Genomic DNA, 5634 nt, shown 5'->3' on the forward strand with positions numbered 1-5634 from the left:
CTGGAATTCATCTGAATCTGCACTCCACGCAGGCTTTCGTTACACCACTGCTGAAAGTCGAAGTAATGCAATACTGGTTTTCAGTGGTCTGTTCACATTCGAAGCCGAGGCTTTTTACAGGCTATCCACTCAACACTGGTCAGCTCTTCATTTTCGTGTCCCCACAATCCAGATTTCAGAAATCATTGCAATCTCCACTACAGAATGTTCCATTCATTCACTGCGAGTCTGGAGTTTATCTGATTCTCCACTCCCGCCTGGTTAACATTACACCACTTGTGAATGTCCAAGTAAGCCAATGCTGGTTTTCAGAGGCCTGTTCATACTCGCAGCCGTGCTGTTTAATTGACAATTCACTCCACCCTGTTCAGCTCTTCATTGTCCCACCACACTACCAGCCTTCAGAAATCTTTGTTATCTCCACTACAGAATGTTCCATTCATTCACTGCGAATCTGGAATTCATCTGACTCTCAACTCCACGCAGGTTTTCATTACACCACTGTTGAATGTCCAAGTAACCCAATGCTGGTTTTCAGCGGCCTGTTCATATTCGCAGCCCTGCTGTTTACTTGGCTATCGATTCAAGCCTGGTCAGCTCTTCATTTTCCTGTCCACACAACACAGGCTTCAGAAATCATTGGAATCTCCTCTACAGAATGTTCCATTCATTCACTGCGAATGTGGAATTCAACTGACTCTCCACTCCATGCAGGTTTTCCTTACACCACTGATGAATGTCCAAGTAACCCAATGCTGCTTTTCAGCTGCATGTTCACACTCGCAGCCATGCTATACAATTGGCTTTCCACTAAATCCTGATTAGTTCTTGATTTTCCTTCCACACGACCCAGCCTTCAGAAATCATTGGAATCTCCACTAGAGAATGTTCCATTCATTCACTGCGAATCTGGAATTCCTCTGAACCTCCACTCCCGGCAGGTTTTCGTTACACCACTGTTGAATGTCCAAGTAACCCAATGTTTTAAGTGTTTTCTTCACAAGCGCAGTGGTGCTGTTCAATTGGCTATCCACTCAACCCTGGCCAGCTCTACATTTTCCTGTCCACACCACAGAGACTGGAGAAATCATTGTTATCTCCACTACAGAATGTTCCATTCATTCACAGCGAATCTGGAATTCATCTGAATCTCCACTCCCGGCAGGTTTTCGTGACACCACTGGTAAATATCCAAGTAAGCCAATGCTGGTTTTAAGTGGCCTGCTCATACTCTCAGCCGTGCTGTTCAATTTGCTATCCACTCAACCCTCTTCAGCTCCATTTTCCTGTCCACATAACCCAAACTTCAGAAACAATTGGTATCTCCTCCACAGAATGTTCCATTCATTGACGGCAAATCTGAAATTCATCTAATTCTCAACTCCCGTCAGGTTTTCGTTACACCACTTGTGAATGTCCAATTAAGCCAAAGCTGGTTTTCAGTGGCCTGTTCTTACTACGAGACGTGCTGTTCATTTGGCTATCCATTCCACCCTGTTCAGCTCTACATTTACGTGTCCACAAAACCCAGCCTTCAGAAATCATTGGAATCACCACTAGAGAATGTTCCATTCATTCACTGCGAATCTGGAATTCATCTGAATCTCCACTCCCGGCAGGTTTTCATTGCACCACTGCTGAATGTTCAAGTAACGCAATGATGGTTTTCAGCGGTCTATTCACACTCGAACCCGTGCTGTTCACGGTCTAGCGACTCAACACTGGTGAGTTCTTCTTTTTCCAGTTCAGACAATACAAACCTCAGAAACCATTGCACGCGAATCTTGAATTCATCTTGTTCTCCACTCCCAGCAGGTTTTCGTTTCACCACTGGTGAATGTCCAAGCAACCCAAGGCTGGTTTCAGCTGCGTGTTAACACTCGCAGCCGTGCTGTTCAATTGGCTATCCAGTGAACGCTGGTTAGCTCTTGATTTTCCTTCCACACACCGAGCCTTCAGAAATCATTCTTATCTCCACTTCAGAATGTTCCATTCGTTCCCTGCGAATCTGGAATTCCTCTGACTCTCCACACCAGGCAGATTTTCCTAACAACACTGGTGAATGACCAGGTAATCCAATGCTGGTTTTCAGCGGCTGTTCACACTCACAGCCTTGCTGTTCAACTGGCAATCCAGTCAAACCTAGTCAGCTCTTCATTTTCCTGTCCACACAAACCAGCGTTCAGAAATCATTGGAATCTCTACTACAGAAATTTCCATTCATTCACTGTGAATCTGGAAATAATCTGAATCTGCATTCCAGGAAGGCTTTCGTTACACCACTGATGAATGTCCAAGTAATGCAATGCTGCTTCTTAGTGGTCTGTTCACACTCGAAACCGTGCTGTTCACTGGCTATCCACTCAACATCGGTCAGCTCCTCAATATCCTGTCCAGACTATCCAGATTTCTAAATGTTGGCAATCACCACTACAGAATGTTCCATTCAGTCACGCGAATCTGGAATTCATCAGAGTCTCCACTCCTGGAAGGTTTTCGTGACACCACTGGTAAATGTCCAAGGAAGACAATGCTGGTTTTAAGCCGCCTGCTAACACACACAGCCGTGCTGTTCAATTTGCTATCCACCCAACCCTATTCAGCTCTACATTTTCCTGTCCTCATAACCCAACCTTCAGAAATAATTGGTATCTCCTCCACAGAATGTTCCGTTCATTCACTGCGAATCTTAAATTCATCTGACTCTCAACTCCCGGCGGGTTATCGTTACACCACTTGTGAATGTCCAAGTAAGCCAATGCTGGTTTTCAGTGGCCTGTTCATACTAAGAGACGTGCTGTTCATTTGGCTATCCACTCCACCCTGTTCAGCTCTACATTTTCGTGTCCACAAAACCCAGCCTTCAGAAATCATTGGAATCACCACTAGAGAATGTTCCATTCATTCACTGCGAATCTGGAATTCATCTGAACCTCCACTCCCGGCAGATTTTCGTTACGCCACTGGTGAATGTCCAAGTAACTCAATACTGGTTTTCAGAGGCATGTTCAACTCGCAGAAGTGCTGTTCAATGGGCTATCCACTCAATATTGGTCAGCTCTTCATTTTCCTCTCCACACAAACCAGCCTTCAGAAATCATTGGGATCTCCACTACAGACTGTTCCATTCATTCACTGCGATTCTGCAATTCATCTGACTCTCCGCTCCAGGCAGGTTTTCATTACAGCACTGGTGAATGACCAAGTAATCCAATGCTGGTTTTCAGCCGCCTTTTCACACTCGCAGTGTGCTGTTCAATTGTCTAGCCACTCAAACCTGGTCAGCCTTTCATTTTCTTTTCCACAATATCAGACTTCAGAAATCATTGGAATCGCCAGTACAGAATGTTCCATTCATTCACTGCCAATCTGGAATTCATCTGAATCTGCACTCCAGGTAGGCTTTCATTACACCACTTATGAATGTCCAAGTAACACAATGCTGGTTTTCAGCGGTCTGTTCACACTCTAAGCCCTGCTTTTTACTGGGTATCCACACAACTGTGGTCAGCTCTTCATTTTCATGTCCAAACAATCCAGACTTGAGAAATCATTGCAATCTCCAGTACAGAATGTTCCATTCATTCACTGCGAATCTGGAATTCAACTGAATCTCCACTACCTGCAGATTTATCTTACACCACTTGTGAATGTCCAAGTAAAACAATGCTGGTTTTCAGAGGCCTGTTCATGTTCGCAGTCGTGCTGTTCAATTGGCTATCCACTCAACCTGTTTTGCTCCTCATTTTCCTGTGCACACAACCCAGCCTTCAGAAATCATTGTAATCTCCACTACAGGATGTTCCATTCATTCACTGGGAATCTGGAATTCATCTGAATCTGCACTCCACGCAGGCTTTCGTTACACCACTGCTGAAAGTCGAAGTAATGCAATACTGGTTTTCAGTGGTCTGTTCACATTCGAAGCCGAGGCTTTTTACAGGCTATCCACTCAACACTGGTCAGCTCTTCATTTTCGTGTCCCCACAATCCAGATTTCAGAAATCATTGCAATCTCCACTACAGAATGTTCCATTCATTCACTGCGAGTCTGGAGTTTATCTGATTCTCCACTCCCGCCTGGTTAACATTACACCACTTGTGAATGTCCAAGTAAGCCAATGCTGGTTTTCAGAGGCCTGTTCATACTCGCAGCCGTGCTGTTTAATTGACAATTCACTCCACCCTGTTCAGCTCTTCATTGTCCCACCACACTACCAGCCTTCAGAAATCTTTGTTATCTCCACTACAGAATGTTCCATTCATTCACTGCGAATCTGGAATTCATCTGACTCTCAACTCCACGCAGGTTTTCATTACACCACTGTTGAATGTACAAGTAACCCAATGCTGGTTTTCAGCGGCCTGTTCATATTCGCAGCCCTGCTGTTTACTTGGCTATCGATTCAAGCCTGGTCAGCTCTTCATTTTCCTGTCCACACAACACAGGCTTCAGAAATCATTGGAATCTCCTCTACAGAATGTTCCATTCATTCACTGCGAATGTGGAATTCAACTGACTCTCCACTCCATGCAGGTTTTCCTTACACCACTGATGAATGTCCAAGTAACCCAATGCTGCTTTTCAGCTGCATGTTCACACTCGCAGCCATGCTATACAATTGGCTTTCCACTAAATCCTGATTAGTTCTTGATTTTCCTTCCACACGACCCAGCCTTCAGAAATCATTGGAATCTCCACTAGAGAATGTTCCATTCATTCACTGCGAATCTGGAATTCCTCTGAACCTCCACTCCCGGCAGGTTTTCGTTACACCACTGTTGAATGTCCAAGTAACCCAATGTTTTAAGTGTTTTCTTCACAAGCGCAGTGGTGCTGTTCAATTGGCTATCCACTCAACCCTGGCCAGCTCTACATTTTCCTGTCCACACCACAGAGACTGGAGAAATCATTGTTATCTCCACTACAGAATGTTCCATTCATTCACAGCGAATCTGGAATTCATCTGAATCTCCACTCCCGGCAGGTTTTCGTGACACCACTGGTAAATATCCAAGTAAGCCAATGCTGGTTTTAAGTGGCCTGCTCATACTCTCAGCCGTGCTGTTCAATTTGCTATCCACTCAACCCTCTTCAGCTCCATTTTCCTGTCCACATAACCCAAACTTCAGAAACAATTGGTATCTCCTCCACAGAATGTTCCATTCATTGACGGCAAATCTGAAATTCATCTAATTCTCAACTCCCGTCAGGTTTTCGTTACACCACTTGTGAATGTCCAATTAAGCCAAAGCTGGTTTTCAGTGGCCTGTTCTTACTACGAGACGTGCTGTTCATTTGGCTATCCATTCCACCCTGTTCAGCTCTACATTTACGTGTCCACAAAACCCAGCCTTCAGAAATCATTGGAATCACCACTAGAGAATGTTCCATTCATTCACTGCGAATCTGGAATTCATCTGAATCTCCACTCCCGGCAGGTTTTCATTGCACCACTGCTGAATGTTCAAGTAACGCAATGATGGTTTTCAGCGGTCTATTCACACTCGAACCCGTGCTGTTCACGGTCTAGCGACTCAACACTGGTGAGTTCTTCTTTTTCCAGTTCAGACAATACAAACCTCAGAAACCATTGCACGCGAATCTTGAATTCATCTTGTTCTCCACTCCCA

The sequence above is a fragment of the Sorex fumeus genome, unplaced genomic scaffold (assembly GCF_029834395.1).
Source record: "Sorex fumeus unplaced genomic scaffold, SorFum_2.1 ptg000116l, whole genome shotgun sequence".
Lineage (NCBI taxonomy): Eukaryota > Metazoa > Chordata > Mammalia > Eulipotyphla > Soricidae > Sorex > Sorex fumeus.